Below are 23146 nucleotides of genomic sequence, written 5' to 3' on the forward strand. Positions count from 1 at the left end.
CAACAAACACACGTCGATACACGGGAAAGCTGTAGATTTAATCCCGCATCGTGGCTTGTGATAATAGACGACCCGTACAGGAAAATAATTTGTAATTTCCAAATAACAAGGAAAGTTTTCTAATCGATTACAATACGAAAGAATGACACAGTCATTCGTGGCGAAGGTTCGTAGCCACACCTGCTCAGATGGAAATCGTAGAAATTGAATTGTGCGGAATTCTTGCCCTCCGGTTTGTCATCGTCTTTTTAACCAGCGAATTTCGGTCACAGGTAACACGAGACTCGGCAGCAGCCGCTCGAGAACTCGTCGTCGGCCAGGGATCCGGCTCGATTTACCTTTCGAGACCGCAAGAAAGTCGACGAGGCTGGCGAGGATTCGTGAGGAAAGTCGATAAGCCGGAACGTGGAGGAGGCTCGCAGATTAGAAGTCATCGCACGCGTGTTTCAAGATTGTTTCACGCGTCAGTTACGTCTCGCTGTACTCGAAACAAATGAAGATTGTAAGAAACGCGCGCACTTTGACTCCGATTCGATCCGACTGTGAAATTTCATCTTCTACGATCGATGAACGCTCGGTTTTCGAAACCTGTCTGCAGTGTCAATTTCAAAAATTCGACTCGGTTCTTCGAGTCCGTTCGACAGACTTCAACGCGTGAATGGAGTACTTGAGCTTACTTTTCGAGCAAAACGTCTGTTTTCTTCGTCTTGGTCGTTCGTTAAGGAAATTTTATTGAATAAAATTCCCCGCTAAGAGAATCTACTTTATATCGTGCATCAGAGAAACGTAACAACTAGTCAGTTGTTATAGTTCCATTTAATACATTTGCTTCGTATTAACGAAGGAAAATTATACAACGTAATAATCCATCTATCTTGACAGCTTACGCCACAAAGAAAACGCATATTGTGCAATTAACTTGATAGTGTATATGTACAATTTCATTCACAATCTACATCGAACATCATCAAGGTTTTATTAAATGAATCAACACGATATAGTACGTCAGAGAAATTCTGTCGGAAAGTCTGTACAGGTCAAACCTCGCGGTATGCGATATTTCGCAGTTTTATTAAGAATGGGAAACATCCTGCGTTTCAAGTGCAAGTGCACGCAGACAACAAGCTGATTCGTACGAATGTGCACATCGAGTGTAACGATATTCCGATCGGTAGAGAGCCAGCAGATTATCCTGGCGACTCTCTGAGACCTCGCTTCTGTATTTCCTCCGCTTTCCTTTCGTCCTTCCTTTTACGAACATTAAGCGATTGTTCCGCAACTCGATGTGGCTACGTGCTACACGGCCGATACTACAGCGCGGGGAGCAACGATGCACAAGCGATTTCTGCGAACGTGTACGTGCACGCGCGGCCGAAAATGCTATTTCAGAAATGGTATTTTTAGAAATGGCATACATATCTACCCGATGCAGAGGTAACTTTTTATCGACGACGAGCCGTTTCTTTTCCAGGTCGCAGCCACATGCGCAAACACCGACGAACGCCGCATTCCTTCGTTTCTTTCCTTTTTTTCTTTTTCGTTTCGCGAGACGTAGAAAAGCACACACGCGTTAACCCGGACAAAACGGAGGAGGGGTGACAGGAAGAGGAAGCTTTCGTTGCAAATGTTTTAGAACGGCAAGGTGTCGTAATCGAGCGACGATTGCACAAATTTGTTAGATTCCGTGTGTTAACCCTCCTGGCCAGCCAATAATTGATGCATCAGCTCCGCGATTCTTTCACGCGAGTATTTTTCATTTGAAACAAAGGCTTTTACGACCGCCTTGCTTTCACGAAAGTTCTTGCAGATTTGTCTCTTTACACGAGCCCTTTGCTTGGCTCTGAGATAATGCGAGCTACAAATTGCTATATTGCGAATTTTTATGCACTCGTAGTTCGATAGATTACGATCGACAGATCGTAGATTGTAGAGTTTTCTGCAAACTTTCTATTTTCTACAGAGACGAACTCTAAGATGCAACAACACACGGGTACAAAAATAGAAAGACCACTAAGAGTATTTGCATACACGCTCGAAGAGAAATCGATACATTGGTTTTTCACCAATTTAGTGACGCTACTTGTTGGAAAGAATATTTTCCTAAAGAATACCGTGTACGTACGAAATGATTTGCTCGTTCCAAAAGAGACGAAGAAAACGAGCCATTGATAATTTTAAACAAAACAGTGTTCTGTCGTCCTCAAGAATAGAACGGATTACGACCGAATCTAAGAAACTAGTTCTAGACGGGATGCACAGGAGAGAAGCTTAACGAGCACTGCAACGGTGAATACAACAACAACAACAACAACAACAACAACAACAACAACAACGACGACTACGACGACGACGAGGCAAGTTTTTCACGACCGGGTGTGCGAGTAACATTCAACCTCGAAGCGGACGCGAAGCCTTAACCCGCCAATTAGATTCGCGAGAGCGAGTACGTGTTTTCGCTCATGGTGTGTACACGCAGCCTGGTATCGAAGAAGACGGTCAATTAAGGGCGGACGAACGGGAGTTCGCTAATGACCCGCAAGATATTAATTGGCCTTTAAGACGCAACTGGACGCGCGTTTTCGAAGGCGGATCGACCCGTAAACGAAATTCGAGATAGTCGGTGGGTCTCTCTCGGGCGTGGAGCACCTGCCGGCGATTCTGTCGACGAGCCGAGTGGACAAAGAGCTGCCACGACAGCTTTCGGGGGAACGTCTTCATCGGAATTTTTGCCTAGGAGCCACGCTAGAACGAAGGAAACCGCAGGATCGTCGGTTCGACAGCTGCGTGCGTATCCTAGGGGAATAGAGAGACGACGGTTGCAACCGGGGCGTTTCAACGGCGGAGGTATCTCGGTTGACCTCGCCGCATCCGCAAAGGAGCTCTTGTAATCGAGGTCGGCGTTGATCGGGTTTAGCACGGACTTTCTGGGCCCTCTCCTGCGCATTCTCGCGCGGATAAAGCCACTAGCCCGCCTAAATTCGAGTTGCCTCGCGCGATAAAGCGATCCACGGTGTCTCAGAACTCGGCAACAGTCACGTCCGGTGCGAATTACGTAAATTTATGTCACCTCTGCCGAAGCCTCTCTCCGAGATCTTTAATCTCGAATGTTTTTTTAAAATCCGCGCGAACGATTTAATCTCGATTTAATCGTCGTCTTCAAACGACCCGAATTACGAATTGAGCTGTTTCCGTTCGTTTCTTTTCTTATTATTTTGCCTCTTGTAGCTTCTTCCTTTTCTTCGTTCCCCCCCATTTGCAACGTAAGGTCAATGCTCGATTACTACATCGGTCATTTTAATTTGTCGCTGAAAAATTGCCAAGTAAAATTCAACGATAAATTCCCGTGGTGGCGGAGCTTGAACTCCAAAACGGTTGACAGTCGATCGTTTCGTCGATTCGAGCGAAGGCCGCGAATCTGCATTCGCGCGTTATCGCTGCGACACCGACGTAACAGTGTCAATAACAAGGGTAAACACCTCGCAGCCTATTGATACAGTTGCATCGTAGTTACAAGGTGAACCGATCGAGCCTTAGGTTCGACGAACAGTCGTCACCACTGTCGCTGGTAAAGATCCATCTGTGGAAACGGTTGCGTCAGCCTGTTCGGTTCGACGAGCGACTCGTGTCTTGAAGAGAATTCGGACGCGTTCTCCAGCGGGAGCAGAGGGATGGACTGCATCCGTAGCAGCCTCCGAGGAACATTTACTGAACGAGCGAAACCATCGTGATCGTGGGCAAGCGTCGTGTCGCGTCGCGTCGCGTCGTGTCGTGTCGTGTCGTGTCGTGCCAGCGGATAGAAAAATCGCCACGACTGTACGACACGCAGCAGTTAACCGTACGTGAATTCGGCTATGCACGGCTAAATGCCGCGATAGGGTTCGAGATAGAGAACGAAGAGAGGGAAAGAAGGAAGGGTGTGAGCTTGGAGAGTAAGAGAGAGAGAGAGAGAGAGAGGCTTAAGGGAGAGTGAGAGATATCCTGGCGCGAGCAGCAGGGATAAAAGAAGACCAACGACTGACGAGAGAAAGAGAAAGAGAGAGAAAGAGAGTGAGACGGAGCGAGCAAGAAGGGTGTGCAGAGAATAGTAGGGAGAGAAAGGGGAAAGGGAGGATGAGGAAGAAACGGAACAGAGAGAGGGTTAGAGAGAAGGGTGCAGGCAGCATTGGCCGAGTAGAACGAGTGGAAAAGCGTGCGAAAAGCAAGCAAGGGAGAAAAAGACGGAGAAACGGACACGGATAGAGAGACGTGGGCCAGGGGTCGAGGCTCGGGGTGTGGGGTGACGAAGAGAGAAACGAAGCTGAGTGACGAAGAGGCAGAGGCGTGGAGGGCCAGGCGAACGGTCGAGACTCCGAGAGACGGGTGAGGGGAACGAACGAACGAACGAACGAACGAACGAACGAACGAAGAGTTGCATGAAAGAGGAGTTGCGAGGAGGGCAAGAGGCACACCGAGAGAGAGAGAGAGAGAGAGAAAGAGTGAGTGAGGGACAAAAGCGAGGGTTGGGGGACCACTAGCGAGGAAGTGGTGGGGCCAAAGAATTGGCGAGGACCAGGCTGCTCGGAGCAGGAGGAAGAGGCACAGGAGGAGGAGGAGGAGGAGGAGGAGGAGGAGGAGGAGAAGGTGGCGGCGGGAGCGGAGGAAGAGATGGCTGTGGAGGAGGAGGGTAGTCGAGTATAGTCGGAGGGGTAGCGCGGGGCATGAGCCAGGGGCATAAGTGGGGGTTGCCGCCCCTCTCACGCGTTAACCCCGCCAGCGTAGAGAAAATCGAGAGAAAGAAAGGGACGCATCGAGGGAGCGAGAGAGAACGCGGGCCACTGCCCCTCTCCTCGCTTCCGCGAGGTTCCTATGAATTTTGCGACACTCAATAAAAAGTGGTTCCACGAGGTTAACATTTCGGTAACTATACCCTCGCCTACCCAGGGCGCGCACGCACGCAGCCAGGCAGCCAGGCAGGCAGGCAGGCAAAAGCAGGCAGGCAGGCACCGACAACGACGACGACGACGACGACGACAGCGACGACGACGACGGCGACGACGACGACAACGACAACAACGACGACGACGACGACGAGGAGGAGAGCGAAAACTCCGAAGCGAGCGTGTTAGAGAGACGACGACACCGGCACGCAACGACGTCGACGAAGACAACGACAACACCACGCGACGACAACAATAACAATAACAACAACAATAACAACGGCGACGACAACGACAGCCACGCGAGCACGCACGCACGCACGACACGCTCGCACGCGCGCTACGCAATTTTTATTTACGCGTCGTCGCAACCACGCTTCCACCACGCACTATCCGATCGTCGTCACCGTCATCATCAGCACGCAGCGTGTGTAGACAAACACGCGCGGAGAAGAGGACGCGCGTGAACGCGCACACGGACACGCGGCGAACGCGCGTGTAGAAAAGAAGAAGAAGAAGTAGGAAGAAGAAGAAGAAGTAGAAGTAGAAGAAGAAAAAGAAGAAGAAGAAGACGAGAGGTACCCGTGTGCACACCTACGGAAATTCAGACGTATGGACGAGGGAATACGAGAGCGCGCGAGCTAAGCCGGTACGCGCGCGTGCAGAGAAAGAGAGACACGCCGGCTGTGTAACAAGCGAGGAGAGCGAGAGAGGGACAGGAAGAACGAGGAGGCAGGAGAGAGAGAGAAAAAGTCGGAGGGACACACACAGGGAGCGCGCGGGCGCACGCATACATGCACGCGCATGCACGCATACCACGAGACCGCCGAAAAAACTGCACGGGAGAGGCGCAGCAACGGGCAAACCGAACCGCGCGCGAATCAAGTGCTTTGGCCAGTCGCGTTCCCAATCACTCTACGACTAGGTAGTCCCCCGGTGTGTCCCAAAGAAGCGGCAGGGAGCTGGTCCTTCGCTCGATGGTGTCGTCCCGCAAGATAATACCGGATACTTTGCCGCGGAATCCTTCATCGCTGGTCAACGAGGGAAATCTTCCAACGTTCCTCGATCATCGAACGTCGCGCTAGATCATTTTCCACGAAATCTCACCGGCCCGATCCATCGCTCCGCGCCGATCGTTCATCACGTTCTGCGCGTTTCGTGCCCGCTGCAAACCGTCGTCTCGTTGTTCACCGAGATTCTCCTACACGTACACACACACCGGGAGTGCGTTATACACGTCTCGATCGTTTTCTTTTTTTTTTTTTTCGTTTCTTTGCTTTCCTTTGCCTTTCCTGTTCGCGCGTTCTTCGTTCGTTCTCTCGTGCCGTCCAACGGGGACAACGACGACGACGACGACGACAACAACGACAACGACAACGATCATCCAACACCGGAAGAAGGAAGAAGGAGAAGAAACCTGCGACCAGGACGCGAAATTTCGAATAGTGAATAATCGAGTCCGTCGTGGAATCGGAGCATCGATGAAAATCGTCGTGGATACCTATTTATGGTGATTCAGAGTCGTGCACGTCGCACGTTGTCAACGACCGAGCGCCAAACGGAGAGAAAGGAAAAATCTACCGAGGCATCGAAGGATCGTCCTGCTGCCTCGTGGTGTGTTACACGCGCCGTACGCGCGATTAAGCCACGACGATCGCTGCTGCTTCGCGGACCCACCGTGTCTTCTTCGACCCCCTTTTGATCCTTTGGAGCGCGAGTGACAGGCCGCGTGTACATCGATACATGCCAACCTACTTCGATCGTCGACGAACGTCTTCTCGACGCGAGCAGGCAGGGCGGATAAGTGAGACCGAGATCGTAAAACGACCAGTTAACGGGAAATAGTAAAAATAAAAAGTGTGTAAAAAGAAGAATCGTTTCCTTTTTTGTGGACAAAAACCAAGAACGAACGACGTGCTTTATTTCCGATAAAGGAAAAAGAAGAAAAAAAAAAAAAAAAAAAAATACAGGAAAGGAAAGAGAAGAAAAGCAGACGACGATCGGTGAAAGCGAGAGCAGCATTGTGTTCGCGAAAATCGAAGACACAGACGAGTCGTGTGGATTCGCGCGTAGATTCATCTCCGCGTGTTCACGTTGTCGGCGACGAACAACCACAAACTGCACGACGACGACGACGACGACGACGAGGAGACCCGTTGTCGCGTGTACACGTTGGTCGTGCGTGATTTTCACGAGGATGGACCAGCGAGTGTCTTCGAGATCCTGCGGACAGCACGAGACCGCGAGCAACGATCGCGTGGCTTAGGGAATCTCGGGCGGAATTCGGCGGACTTCCCGATCTGTGGATTGTCTCTCGCGGAGACGGCCAGAGAGGAGAGAAAGAGGCGGAAAGAGCACACGCATACACACATACGAAGAGAGAGAGAGAGAGAGAGAGAGAGAGAGAAATCGACACACGCACGCACGCACGCACACACGCGTAGAGGGAAGAGAGGACAGCGAACGGAGGACGGCGAAAGAAGGCTCCGCTCGTCGCGATCATCGCATCCGACAGTCAAACGGTGGGTTTAGCACCGACGACGACAAGGACACCAGGCAAAGGAGCCCCACACTTTACTTTGCGTTCAACGATCAAGGTACGTCCACAGCTGAGAGTGGTGGCCTTCGGCCGCCTGTCGGTTTCTAAAGCGAGAGACGACGCGTCCGATAGATAGTACGCGCGAGCGAGAGACTGTGCGTATGTGTGTACGTGTATGACAGAGATACACCCACTGATTGACCGTGCGAGTGAAAGAGCGAGAAAGATGGAGAGAGAGAGAGAGAGAGAGAGAGAGAGAGAGAGAGAGAGAGAGAGAGAGAGAATGCGTGTATGCGTGTGACATAGAGGAAACGACAGATCGTGTGTCCGTGAGAGCGAGAGAAACCAAGAGAGAAAGGAACGTGTGCGTGTGTGCGTCTCGACTTGCACTCGCAATGTACGCACATACGCGTATTATATCGTTTAGTTGCCTGTGTCTACATACGTCCGTTACGTGTGCATTTATTCCGACGTGTTTTGTGTGTACGCTGCATGTATACACGTACGCATACAGTGAGAGGAGACAGCATACACACACACACACACACACACACACACACGTATATATGCATGCATATGTCATAAACATAATTTCGTCGATGTTCACGGACACCGTTTCGCGTGTCTATACGCGCAGCTAGTTAACCGGTCGCGGTAGAGTACGTACGGATACGTACTACTACGGGCCGGTGTATATAGCACGTACTACCGGTGTGTAGGATACCGGCGTGTAAAGAGTAACGCGCGACCGTGAAAGGTAGATAGGCGTGAGGCGCGTGTAGCGGCGCTAGTTAGCAGCAAGCGCGTGTGTTTGTCCGTGGCACGGTGGGATCGCCGTGTTGGCTAGACGATCGCTAGACGAATATAATGCCAGACGTTAGAGGTTGCCTGGGAAATGACGTAATCCGTCTGCGAGCGCCTCGATCCTTTTGTCGCGCGCGCCGCTCCGGGCCGCGTGTTACGAGAGTAGTACCGTGTGTACGTACGTTAAGCCCCCGACCCTGCTCCTCGTTCACTCTCGTTTTCTCCGGTGTTTTTTGCCCGGTTTTCCTAGTCGCTCCTGCGTACCGGCCGTTCTCCCTCTCGTTCTCTCTCTCTCTCTCTCTCTCTCTTTTTCCCTCTGGCACCCCGCCGCGCGCCTCCTCTCTTTTTCGCTTTGCTCTGCTCGTTTTCCTTTCCTCTCTTTTTCTCCGGCGTTCATTCACGAAAAATTCCACGTCTCGTAATACGAAACTCTCTCTCTTTCTCTCTCTCTCTCTCTCTCTCTCTCTCTCTCTCTCTCTCTTTTTACCGTGCGCGCGCGAGCAGAAAGCAATCGCCAACCCGTTGCGTTGGCGAGATTCAATTAAAGCCTGGAGTTCGTCGCGCGCCATCACCGCGATCATTCGCTTTTATTGCACGCTCGTTGCACGATTGTTTCTACCACGACGTATATTAGGATAAACGGATGAAAATGATCCGTAACTAGGAAATCTGGACCGTGCTTCTCCGTGCAAGGTCACCGCTGATTCAGAGAGTCCGGAGCGAAACTCCGATTTGGTCGTGACTCCGTTTTTACTCGGGCCCATTGAATCGATCAGAGATCCCCCCCCTTTTTTCGCGATTTAATGTTTGAAGATTCATACTTTTATTACCATTCTCACGACAATCGAATCTTGTTCCTTCAGTTCCAAACCGAAACTGAAACGTCGTTTGAGTTGCATGAATGACAGTTTCCAGTTGTTGAAATTTATACAAGGTTAAAAACAGATATAATCTCGATCGATCTAAGACTCGTGCAGCGTACATAAAACCCTTCTGGGATCTGTGATTGACGTATTTAGATGAAATATATATATATCCACTCCTATTTATATACATTTATGTACGCACATTATCGCCTGATGTAAGATTGAAAACCAAAATTAGATAAAATAGATTGGATACCGAAATTAGATAAAATCGTTTGAAACGTTGTTATAAAAGCACCAAACGAATGATCTATTACGATTACGAATTATCAGATTCTCAATTTGAGTAATTAGCTGCAACTAAATCCTTTGTAGTCAGAATTTCATCAGAATTTAGAAGCAGTAGATTAATTGCAGCTTCAAATTAAATATCACCGTCTCCAACATTTTCTAGATTGAAAGATGTGTGTATTGACGACTGTATTATAAGACTATATTATAATATATAGAGAAACGTATATTATGCGATATAACGTGTAATACTTATATATATGTACACAATATACCACGCATGTTTAATTCCTTAAAATACACGTTTCACCTGCCACGTGTGCACACATGGATATTTCGCTACACGTTCAAAAACCGCGATTTCCAATCTCAGTCCTCCTCCTCCCGTTTCGTTTACCGCTTCTACTCGATCTTTCGATGCAACATCGTTTGTTGGTCGGAGGTGCGCTCTCACGATGTCGTTTCGACCCTACGCACGGACTCTCTCCGGATGCTTCACGAATTCTCTCGTTCTTTCTCGTTCCTCCTCTCCCTTCATCCGTCTTCGTCGCTCTCTCTCTCTCTCACTCTCACTCTCTCTCTATTTCTATCTCTCTTTGCCCCTTGCTGTTTCACTCTAGGACGTGCAACGTATCGTGCAGATCCCCTATTTTTACGAGCGACGCGCGTTTGTTACACGATGCCGCGTTGCAAGTTGAAAACACCGACCGACTAGGTATAAATAGATCTCGCGATACCGAACCGAGCTGCGGGGAAAGAAGAAGGAAAACGCGCGCGAGGGTGACGAGAGCGGAGAAAGATCAAGAGGGGGATGAAGTATCTAGAAAAAGAGAGAGAGAGAGAGAGAGGGAGAGAGAGAGAGAGAGGAGGTGAAAACGTGATGAAAAAAAAGAAGAATAAAAAAAGCGTATCTCGTTTTCTCTCTCTCTCTCTCGCTCTCTTTCTCTATATATATATATATCTTTCTCGTGTTTCTTGGCTTCTGAAAAAAAAAAAGAGAGAAAAAGAAAAATTCACTCTCGAGCCGCGAGTATATTATGCGATCGCGCCAAGCGTCGTACCAATAAAAATTCCTCTGTACAAAGCCGATCCTTGAACGTGAGTTTGGGACCGCGATCCAGGAGCCTTGAAGGCTTCTCGCCGCGACGCTCGCCTACGAACTCATCGAATCTGTCCTCGCTAGAAGGATAGCCAGCCTTTTTTTTTTTCTTTTCCTTTTCTTTTTCTTTCTTTCGTATTTCGTTCTTTTGAGATCTCGGCGGATAGCACGGACGATTTACACAAGCGTTTAACGCGTCTCTTCAACTCTCAGCCAGTATCGTTGGTCCGTTTTGCCATTAGAACCTCTCGCGTCTCCATCGTGGATACTTTTAATTTGGTAAATTGTCACCATCATCTACCCGATGATAGTATTTGAGGGTTGACTGCGCAATCGTGTGACAACTGAGAGTTGAATCGCTTGGTTGCGAAATATTTTTCAACTTGTGTCGTGAAAGAAATATCTATCGTCTGTGACTCAACAGCTATTTGAGAGTTGGCTCGATACTATTTGAGAGTTTCCCGCGCTCCCTCTCGCCGACACTTGATCTCCTGGTTTTTCAAAATATTTTCGCGAAACAGAGAGAGATACGTTCGCACGCAACGTGTTTTCACGGCTGGCCTTCTAAAATATACCTCGCGGGCGAATGTTTTCTCAGCGAAGCAGATCGGCGAACGGACCGAACAACGGAATCCCGAAAGAGAGCGGCACGGTGCGAGATTGCGCTATTGTGGCGCACGTAGAGAAGAGGGAAAAGACAAACCAGCTTTACTAGTCTCTTGCGTCTCGCTGTTTTGTCGACGTTCTCTCCTTGCGTTATGCCAGCCTTACGGCTTTTTTTATCGTCCACAATGACGCATAGATGCCCAGGTGCTCTCTCCTGGCTCTCTGTGCGTGCACGCACTCGCCAGCTTACGCACTTCTTCTCTCTTTCTCTTTTTACAGACACGCACGTTCACATACACTACTCCTGCTCGAAAGTCTTGCGACACTTTTTTTTATTTTTAATATTTGGTATGCGTCGTGGTGGACGCTTTATGGTCAAAGCGAGAGCCAAAGTTGGTGCATACTTTTTTTGACAAAAATGAGGCTCACGTATTAATTAGCAATGTTATATAATATTTCATACAATGTTTGTTATTAGGTTCGTATAATATTTACGAAATATATTATCAACACTGAGATAACGTAGTGCGTTGTCTTTATTGCTATTTCAAACGCATGCGCAGAGACACATATAGATTACATTTTTAGATCTCTCAGTGTAATAAACAATTTCTAGAAAAAAAGAGACTTTGGACAAATTTCGTACTTTAACTATATTTAGTACAACTGTAGATTAACGCACACTTTACAAATTCGTTTAATTCTTGTTCCAAGACTTTTGAACGAGGCTGTACGGAGAAAGACGCGCAAAACTCGTACAAAATACGCAGACAACCAACACATTGCTGCTCGCCATCATCCACGAAATCGTCTTTTCAACGAGCTAGTCCCGCAAACGAGCATCGGATTTTTCCACGAACCTTCACGCGCGAACGACCCGACCAGCGCGTCCGATGCGATTTTTAAGCAACACCCTCGGCTCGATTCGATACGAGACGTTCGATGAGTCGGCAAAATGCTTCGTTTACCGTGAACCACTTGCCGCGCCGTTTCGAAACGCGCCGTTTTTCCCCGCCTCGGCGAGTTTACTTCCCACCGATCTAACGACACACTTCTCGCCCTCTCCAACGATCCACCACGTCCCTCTAAAATCACCGTCGACGCTTCGCTGGCGAAACAATAACGCGTCGAGGTACGATTAATCTGTCGTTGGTAAACGATGCGCGGCATCGCGATCTCTAATTGGCCCCGTTTTCGGACGCAGAAACGAAAAGGAGCGTTGGAAGATTCGCGAAAGACGAGATGACTCACCGACAAGGGAAAATTCGAAAAAAAGATTGGAACTATGCACGAATTTCAGTTCACGCGAAAAATGGTTCTTTTTTCCTGAAAAATCTTGGTTCTTTCTTGACTTTTATGCAGATTTCGGTAGAAAGTTCTATGAATTTCTATATCTACGTGCCAATTCTGACACCGCTATGTATTCTGCGCCAATACATAGCGTAGGTAATTTTCAAAGTAGAGGTTACTTACAAACTAATCTCATCCTTTGTACAAACATCACGCGTATCAATACGTATTCTTTTACGCGCCCAATTTCCTTTCTTTACGGAAAGAAATGGTAACGAGAATCGCAGTGAGAGTCTGAGAGAGAACTGTCTTTCTAAGAAGCTGGCTTTTTGTCATTTCGTTTAACGCGTTGCAGTTGAATTTCTGTCTTCGAATCGACATTTTACGAATGCCACAGAATCTGAAATTGTCACAAATTGGCTGCATCGGGTATGTACAGGCTCGAAACAGGCGTGAATTAATTGCGGATGAAATTATAATGGGCGTCGATGGGTTTCTCGCGATCCAGCGTGGCGTTAACGCATTCTTGATTTTCTTACTCGGAGCACCTGCACCTGGAAAGGGGGTATATCCTCCGATAACGGTTTATTCTCCTTGAACGGCGCGCGGAGGGTACCGCTCGCTGCTACTCGCACCCGTTATTCCTCCCTTTCTCTTCTCCGGTTCTCCCGTTTTCTCTCTGCTCGAGTTCCCTCTGCGAAACTATAGATCTCATCGAAAGAGAGACAGAGAGAGAAAGAGAGAGAGGGTTGCACATTGTTGCGTGCGTATATCATCCTGCTCAAACAATTCCAGGATAACTCAAACGTGTAAAGCATAAACCATATCGATTTCGACCGGCAATTTCTATTCTGTCACCTACAAAGGTGATTCCCGTTACTTACGATGCTATATATTTCTGTCGACGTTTGTTCAAAACATTTTTGAAACTCATTATCAGTGGAGATGGCTTTCAATTTGTTTTTTTTTTATCGTCTCGATAATTGATTCAAAACTCTTTCTATATATAGAAAGAAAGAAAAAATAGTAAAAAATAGAGAATGAGTAAAAAGTAGAAAATTTTATGGTAGATATGAAAATATAGTATAATATTGAAATAACACGCGTACATTGAGCAAAAGTTGAATTTTTAGATGAAGACTTTGATATTCATGGCCATTCTGATCTTCCATTCGGCGTTCCACCATTTTTCCAAATAGTTCGTATTAATATCAAAGCACGTATGATTTTGACAGTCTTCCCCGGAGGCTTCTTGTATCGTTTAAACTATCTCGATGCGGTTTCGTTTTTGGCAAAGGGTCTTTGCTCGATGAACTTCGACACGATGAAAATCACGTAAAAACGTCTGTCGTAACTAAGGACTGGTGATTTTTGTGCATTTACGAGGAACCGTAAACGTTCCAAAAATCCATTATATGCAAAAACGTATAAAATATTTTATTTCATCTTTTTTATTTATTACGACATTTACATTCATTATTTATTACGATGCAGATAAAACAATTTGAGAACAATTTTTACTCGCGAAAATGTAAAGACAATTCTTTTTGAAATGTAGAAATTAATATAATGAATTAATATAATGAATTAATATAATGAGTTTATGAAACATCGGAGATTTTTATCTAGGCTCCGTTTCTTCCGACAAGGGATCATAAAAGGATTATGAAATGCATGAAAATTCGCTGTCTGGTTATAACCTGGTTATCGATCGATTTCAAGTATAACACACCAAACAAAGCAGAAAAATAAATTGACGCGAGCGTTCGTCATTTTATCTAAACAAAGTCCTGCAATTTTTTGAACAGAACGCCGCGCACTGTTGTCGCGTGTGCAACTGTTCCCCGTCAATCCAGCCTCTGTATATATGTACGTACGTTACGTATCGATATGCGGTCAGACGATGTGCAATCGATCGTTCGACGATCTCCAGCCAGTTTACCGCGAGAACGGATAATCGTGGCGGAAAGGACGGGCCAGGATAGATAGGTAGGCGAAACAGGAAACGGAGGGGAACACATCGATTTATATATTCGATCGAGAACGAATTACGGAGCTGCGCGGAGATAGCGATTATTACGCGTCGAGATTTCCCGGCGGTGATAACCGGACGCGAAACAATGCGCGACAAGATAAAGCGGCCGGGCTTTCGTACTCGCAAAAATAAACGTTTAATTGCTGCGACGTGCCGAGAGGAAGAAAGAGAGAGAGAGAGAGAGAGAGAGAGAGAGAGAGAAATCGACATCGTGTATTGGGGGCTAATCGTGGTTGACGAAGCACCAAGTTGAAGTTGTCAAAGAACCTCGATACGACGAGAATCGGATTGTTAAGTCAAGCTAGGTTTTTTTTTTAAAGAAAAAAAAAAAAAACAAAGCAAAACGTCCGGCTGAGTCTTTCGGAAATGAAAAATTGATGAATTTTGTTCATTTCAATCGATTCAGTTGTACAAATACTAAGGATTAATTTTAATTCTTAAGAAACAAATTGTTTGTTTATTTGTTCACGATTAAAGTGAAAGATATATTTGGGAAATAGTGTTCGTAATCGTTACCATTTGTTTTCGTAAATTTATTCGTCTTTGAAGAAATGACATGGATGTTTCTAATCGGCTCGATTAAATTTGACGATAGAATTAGCAAAAGCCAGAGTATAACAGTGGAATATATATAAATTAAACGATAAAATCGAAGAACGAAATTTATAATAAAATAAATAATCTAGCGACCCGAGAGAACAACAACAGTTTCGACGAAGTCGTCAGTCGTTGTCGACAGTCGAAAAACTCCTTTCTTTTTTGCGTCTCGCGGTTACTCGCACGCATACCGTGCGTATGTACTTACGCGCAGGTATGCCGTGCACTATAATCCGAATCGACCGATTAGATTAGACGCCTAGTAACTAGATTACACGACGGTCGTGTGTTATCTGCGAAATTAGACTCCGACTTGAATACGTTATTTAGGCGAACCGGATGCTAGAATAACCTCGGCGAGGATTTAACACGCGGCCTTTGCCTCGCGATTTACGATCCCCGTCCGGGAATTGTATTATAATTGCATTATTCAAATGCAAGCGGGCGGATTTGTAGTTTATAATTTTCACAGTTTTTTCTTTTTTTTTCATTTTTCTTTTTCTCTTTTTCTCTTTCGACTCGATTTCGATTCGATTACACACGGGGACGCCCTTCGCTGATCGCTGATATAATTGACCAGAGAGAGAGAGAGAGAGAGAGAGAGAGAGAGAGAGAGAGAGAGAGAGAGACTCTGCATCCAAAGGCTTTGAGGCTTCCTGCCCGGGAAAATCGAGTTTGAAAATTTATCGAAAGGCATTAACGATGGTATATTATTTAAAAAGGTAGAATGTGAAAAGTGTTATTGGAAAGGATCGTTGAGAAGCATGCTCGGAATTTTCGTTAATTGGACGTGAATAATCGACGAGAGGTCATTCCGCGATTTTACGAAAATATGTAGAAAAAAATATAGAATAATATTCTTTTCATAAGACGCTTTGTTTCCGTGAAAATTAAATTTGAAACGCGCGTAGAATAACCTCCTCTCTGTAATTCATTACCCGCCCGGTCCTGAATCAATCAAGATTCGAGTGCACTCGATGAATTTTCAAACTCAATTTCCTCGGAAACAAAGCCTTAAATGAAAAAAAATGTTATCCTTTCTTCTCGACTTATTTTTAACGCGGAGAATCACGAGAACACTCCGCGTCTACCTTTAAAAAGCGTCTACCGTGAAAAAAAAAAGGAAAAAGAGAAACAGATTATTTCGCGACCGTTTTCGAATTAAAAATTCACGATCGCTCACGATCGACGAAGTTACACGATTGTAAAAAACGAAACCGAAGAAAGAAAGAAAAAAGAAATGATATGAAATAAAGTAAAAGCGAAGTAGAGAGAGAGAGCGTCTGCGTTTGTATCTTATCGCGGCCAGATTCTGCTGCTAGGCAAATATATGCATTTCGCGTGGCCGCTCATTGAAAATTCATCGCGGGGCCTCCGAGAGTCCAGTCTCCTAGCGCTGGCATTACAGAGAGAAACACTGGCGATTATGAGAAGCACTGGCGTGGCAGGGTCTCTCTCGCGAGTATACACACGCGTTTGAATGTACGCGTTGATCTGGCAAACCGGCGCGGAATGAACTTTATACCCGGTCGAAACGAGCGATTAGGAGTGGAAAAAAGAACGCGCCGATTCTTCACACGGACGCGTGCTGTCGTCTAAATCGCGCACGCTCGTCTCCTGCGACGGCAGAAAAGAGAAGAATTTTAAGAAACGCCGAAACCTCACCGAGTCCACCGATTTTTAATCGTGGCAAGAGGCTAAGCCTCAAGTACAAGTTTGTTATATTATTTTATTTTCGAGTAGAGAAATTTCAACGGAGTCATTCTTATTTCATCGTGGATTTTATTTTATCGATGTGGATTCGCAACGATGCATTTTTTTTTTTTTTTTTTTTTTTAATGCTATCCCAAATATATCAGACTTTTGGCGGATATTTCAAATATTGAAACATCATTGTTCCAATAATTTAATATTTGAATATTACCGGAATAGAATATCTGAAAAGAAACTGGAATTATTCATCGTTATTATTATTTTATTCGATATTCCGTTTAAACGAATAATTATATACTGTACTATAGTTATTGGTAATTTTAAGATTTTCTAAATATACTGTTAAGGTCATTGGTACATACTGTTCATAGACACAAACGTGACTCAGAGTTAGCTTATTAAATTAAATTCTCACACATCTTTATACACACATAAGTCTCAGTTAGTTTCGAGTGCGAGGAGTTTTTCTTTTTTCGAACAACTGCCATGCCATAAATTAATTGTAATTATCGTGCAAGTAATGGAATGATTTCCAAAAGACGATAGTACCTGTCAACCTGTCCTGTTGAGTCGCGTCCGCTTACGATTGGGACTGACCCTCAAACGGATTGTCTGCACTCAAACTTAATTTCGCTTTGAAATGGGACGTTTCCCGTGGTTAGCGATTGATTCTAATTTGTAACTTCTTTGAGAGTGAGTCTGTATTTTACTGCGTATCTATTCTATCGTCTATCTCTCGCATCTAACGTCTATCTGTTCGCGCATGTACCGTCTAGATAGATCTGCGTAACTAATGCCTGTCTTCTATCTATTCGCGTAACTGTCTATCTGTTCACGCATATATATACCGTCTATCTGTGTAACTAACGTCTATCTGTCGCGTCTAACATCTATCTTCTATCCATCTGACCTCTCGGCTGATGGCGGGCCTGTTTTAGAGACTTTGACTGGCGAATTACCGCCGATCGATTTGAAGACGGGTCGTTTGATTTCCCTCACCTAAATGAATTTATTCTAACGTTATTTGAATGTTGTTACGGATGTCAACCACTAAACCAAACAGGTATTGACTGTAATCGAACGTGGCAGTCATTAGGACTCCTCACCAACATGAAAATATGAGCGAACTGCTCTTTTAGTCACAAATATAAATATTTAGACGATAGGCCTAACGTCTTTGATTTGAAAATTTCTGTATGTTTTCATTACGATTATTACAACCGCTTCGCTATTCCTCTATACTTGCTGATAGATCTTGACGTTCTCACTCTTCAGAATTCTTTGAAAAGAGCAAACGAATATCTGCCTACATAAGAAGAGGTGACACAATGATCAAATTTAGCACTTTAGGAATGAAGAAAGTCATAAGGACTCAGTCAGAAATCATTCATCAGTTGAGTCAGTCAACTCATAGCCAAGAGAATCCATAGTCGAGTCAATTGCTCGTTGTCAGTCAATCAGTCAGTCAATCAAAATAATTCTCAGTCAGTCAGTATTCAGCTCAGCCGTCGTTAGCTTAATTATTCTGACAGAACCTAGCTGCCTGAAATCGAGCAGAAGCAATCGAGCTTCTCGAGTAATAAATCCGTCATCAAGTCTCAAGCCAGAGACTTGTTCATTCTCGCATCAGTGGGTGGTCCACCAAGTGACATTGCCAAAGAAAGATACGCGATCGACACCAGTCGTCCGCTTCCTTAACAGGTACTTTCGTATACTAACCGTAACTCCCTGAATATTACTATTCGATCGTAGATGATTACAATATAATCACATTCCTAAATTTAGGCCATTCGACTTCTTTCGTATTTTACATTCAATGAATCAATTAACTAGAAATAGTTAATTATAAGAATTAATGAATTATTAATTTTATTCTAAATTATTAAAGTTTCCAATAGTCAAATGACTTCTTATACATTATTGGGCACGATAAAGCGACGATAAAAATAATTCTTTTGAATTTTTCATAATATTCTACACTTTCCCTGATGTGACTTTAAAACATCGCTTTTTTCTAACTATCTCAAAAATAAAAAAAAAAAAAAAAAAAAGAACCACTGCCAACTAAGAACGTGTTCGGCAAAAATCGAAACGCGTGCTTCAAGGTTGACTCGGCTGGCCGATAGAAATTCTCCCGGCGTAAAGGCGACCGGATGTCGCATGGAATCCTGATTAATTAGCGCTGCGCGCATATCATTATACGGTATAACAGTATTCGCTGTTAGCGGGGCGGGCTGTAACTGACCGCCGGCGTATTAGACGGAAAACAATAGGTTGGACCTGGTTCGCGACACCTTAAAATTCCTCGCGGCGTGGCCACGTAGCTGAAGTGTCGAAGTTACACCGACGAGGGTATGGCCGAACGAACGAGAGAAAGAGAGAATCCGAGCAGCGGGTGTGTTTATGCGAACGCGGTTCTTTCATTGCTTCTTTGTTTCGTCCTGTGCTTGCTACGTGCACACATGTGCACCCGCCACTCTCTCGATGAGAAAAAAAATTGGACTCTACGGGCTTTTGGACATGCGCTGAAAAAGGCGCGCGTCTTTTTAATTTTTAACGCGTTTTTCAATCCGTGATGTTTCGGCACACGGATGTACAATGTAGATGTGTAATAAATTATAAACGAAATAATACATTCTTTCGGTCATATTTCCGATCTGGTAATACTTGAACAAAATACGTATAAAAAAAAAAAGAAGCTTCATTGTTAACACGTGATCTCTCGTTCCAAATCTTCTGTTCGAAGTTTCCTCGAAACGCTAAAACGAGACCAAGACTGAAATATAAGAATTCAAGTGGATCCTTAAATGGATCATTGAGGCCATTTCTTGCGCCATCTAATTTTATATTAATAATCATATTGTATTTCGAGACTTGAATTTGAGCTGCTGCTGCGAAGGAAAATTTATTCCCATTTACCAGTTCGATAAATGCGAGCTCTAACTTTTCAAAATTCGAAAGTCCGCTCGAGAGGCTAGAACAGAGAAAAATAAAAAATAAAAGTAAAAAGATCATGGTCATCGGTGCGCGATTCTGCTCCGACCGATGCAATGCGTTTCACGAACGTATGAATGCACACGCTCGCGCGCCATTTACAGATCGGCCGGAAGAAAAAGTTGGCGTCTCCATTTTGGCCCTTTCTCTCCGCGGAGTGTTTCAATGGCCGCCGACGCCTGCGAGAATAACGGTGCCAGCCGAAGGTGTGCAAGAACTCTCCTTCGTCAGGTCGAAAACTCTCCCCTCTCCCCAGCCCTTGTCGCCATTCTTCCACGAGATCCGCTTCTACAGAGAAGTCGACACGCTTCCGGGATTCCACGGGAACCGATCTTCCCCTTTTTTTGCCTTTGCCCTTAAAAATCGAACCGTGAGAGCCGCGAGATTCGATCGGGCGTGAATCTGCCGCGAACCGCCGACGGAACGATGGCTGTGTGAACGTCTACGGTCTACGTAGCCGTCTGCGGTACAATTAAAAATACAGGCGGTGACCTATTTTCAGTATTTTTAAGCGGCCGACAGAAATATTTGGTGGATCATCGGTGTCTCGATTAATCGCAGCCACTGGGGCCACCACGATGGGGAAAGTGGGTCGGCAAATCGGAGCCAAGGGGACAAGCTCGGGAGGGAAAAACGGTGAGACGCGAGAGCGTCTTGAACGCAGATTTTCGTACCGATTAACTAGCTAGCCTTGATTCGAAAAAAGAAACGGGCCGCGAACGGTTTCGATCCGGTCGCGGTATTTTCGACGAGCCGTTTTTAAGAGCCGCGTTCTCTAGGAAGCACATAATGGCACGCTGCAGGATCGAGACGCGCACTTGTGCCATAAAACTTTGAGTGATATGATCTTTGCTAATTCTAGTTTGCATTGATTCTATTCTTATTCCAATATCATATTTAACGCGACATTTCGTTTTCAATTTTTAATTTAGACTTGCAGCCGTTTCTTCTATGCAGTGAAACATCATTCGAGATGGGAAAACATTACTTTACTTTGAAAAATGGTTGTCATTATTTATTGATGAATGATCTTTTGGATCTGCGTGATGTGTCTTGTAATTTACATACATGCTTATCATCGCTCTATTTTACAAGGTTCTATTATGTCTCTTTCATGAAAGTTCTGTTGGTTTTTTTTTTTATTAAAAAAAAAAGAAAAAAAAATGAAAAGTGTAGAATGAATATCATTCGTCAAGATGGAAAAAAGTTGATTTTGGTAAAGAGAAATCATATTTATTCCATAATATAAACTAAGAAATTAAAGCCACATTGCCTATTCCGACGAGTTGCCATTGTCTGACAAGTTAATTACGAAAATTTCCAAGAAACTCGAACACGCTTGCAACGTTATAACGAACCGATGGCTCGCTCAGTTCTAACAGAGTTAACGATAAAAATTCTATCGCGACGCGAGTTTTCACAAAAGCCTCAATGTATCTCGGCGGCTCGTTACTATCTCGTTGTGTAGCCTCTTCTCCTTCCATACGCTGGATCCCTTCCCGATTTATCGAAGTGGCACGAACACGGGAATCATCGGTCGGAGATAATGCTGTTTTAAATAAGTACACTCCGGTTAAATTGGAATCGTTAGAGTACGCGGTTTTAGACGCGCCGTACGAGAACGACGATGCAGTTATCGGCACCGAACCGGCTGCAGTAGCGCGAGTGCAGCGATAGTAAACCGTAGTAGGCTGCAGTGGAAGTGGAAGAGGACAGTGTAGGAATAGACACGTACTAGACCGTCGATGCAAGTAGCGCGCGTCTATTACTAGGCAGACAGGGAAATGCTCCGCGTCTGGCCCTTCCCTCACGCTTCTCCACTTCACTTCGATTCTACTCGATTTTCCCCCGTGCTCTCTCCTTCGCCCATAGTTTTCTCTTTTCTTTTCTTCTTCTTTTTTATTTTTTTGTGTTTCTAATCGCTCTTAACGCCTCGCACGAAGCCATACGCGTCGTACCATTGACTTTGGAGAATGACTAAGGGCTCTTGGAGCTTATCGAGTGGGAAGTGCGTTGTTTCTCTTGCCTCGAGGAAACTTCTATAAAATTGTTTATCCGATGCTTGCAGATTAACTTCCCGTTCTACCTCCCGTTGATTTCCTGTTTCCAATCTTCTTAGTTATTGCGATTGTAACGTTATATCAGACTATGCCGAGCTTTAATTTAAAGAATTTAATTCTAAAGTTTGACTACAACTAGCGATTTGTTTTCCATTCGAATCGAAATCACGATTTTTATTAGGAACGAAACTCGATATTATTGGGTCACCGGGAACCACGATGAATTTGGAGTTGAAATTTTATTACTAATTTGTAGCTCATGGACTGTGTCATCGATCTACTTTTAAAATATCTGCCTTTTAAAAATACAACGAATCTAAAATATCCGAAAGTATATCGTGAATTCAGGTGAACTCCACGTGCCTCCTTCTTCGTCCACGTGTCCTCTGTGTGTAAATACTCTTCAGAATTGGAGAGCATCGCGACGACATACCTTCGGCAATCTAATCTCTTTTGTGCCACGCGTTCTCCAGCGAGTAGGGTCTCTGTGGTCGATCGTTTAAATACTCCGTCTGTCCGTCCGTATGTCCGTACGCGAGTCGTCTGAGGTAGGTGCAATCGCCAGGAAATTGACCGAGCAATTCTCACCTGACGGCGGCGTGCGGCGACGGCGTCGTCGGGCTTCTAACACATTCCCACGTTTCGCCGTGTATCGGCCCGGTCACGACTATACCGATGAAAAGAAATAATTGGTTGTTTGGCTGCCGGCGGATTAGCCCGTTCGAGGTCAACGGCCACCAAATGTTTGCGAATGCAGCGAGGAGGGGGAGGGGAAAGGGTACCGGTTCGAACGAAATACACGAAGTGAGGAGCAAGAGGGATGAGGAACGAGGGAGGCGAGCGAGAAGGGAGGCAGGGTGGGTGGAAGGGGGCAGAGAGAGAGAGAGAGAGAGAGAGAGAGAGAGAGAGAGAGACAGACAGACGAGAGAAAGGAAATAGGTGGAGAGAGGGCATGTACGATGCAGTTATACACAGAGAAAGAGAAGCAGAGATAGAAGAGAGAGAGAGAAAGAGAGAGAGAGAGACACTAGACCCTGCATATTCTTGCCCTGCTGCTGCTACTGCTGCTGCTGCTGCTGCTGCTGCTGCTGCTGCCGCCGTTCTGCTGCTGCTGCTTGCCTACTTACCTCTCTCTCACCTCCCCCCCCCCCCCCCCCCCACGAAAGCCTCGCGTGTGTAGAGTGCATTTAGGACGCATGTACGGTCGTGCCTAAAGAGGATGATATTCTTTATCGCTGCAGTTTCTGTCTATTGGGACGAATTCATGCGGCGGGTTGTTGGCAAGCGCGTTAACTGGCAGGTGCGCCGGGTTAATGAGTACACCAGGGTTCAAACC

The 23146-nt window shown here is 45.5% G+C and overlaps 1 protein-coding gene across 1 annotated transcript in view; it reads left to right on the plus strand.

The window, feature by feature from the left end:
* The first annotated feature begins 6309 nt into the window (after positions 1 to 6309).
* The window catches only part of LOC122529861 (broad-complex core protein-like), a 50077-nt gene continuing 33240 nt past the window's right edge, over positions 6310 to 23146 (plus strand). Inside the window, exon 1 of the mRNA XM_043656350.1 lies at positions 6310 to 7513. The gene's annotated coding sequence lies outside the window, so the exon portion shown is untranslated. The remainder of the gene's footprint in view (positions 7514 to 23146) is intronic.

Source organism: Frieseomelitta varia, unplaced genomic scaffold (assembly GCF_011392965.1).
Source record: "Frieseomelitta varia isolate USP_RPSP 00005682 unplaced genomic scaffold, Fvar_1.2 scaffold_313, whole genome shotgun sequence".
Taxonomy (NCBI): domain Eukaryota; kingdom Metazoa; phylum Arthropoda; class Insecta; order Hymenoptera; family Apidae; genus Frieseomelitta; species Frieseomelitta varia.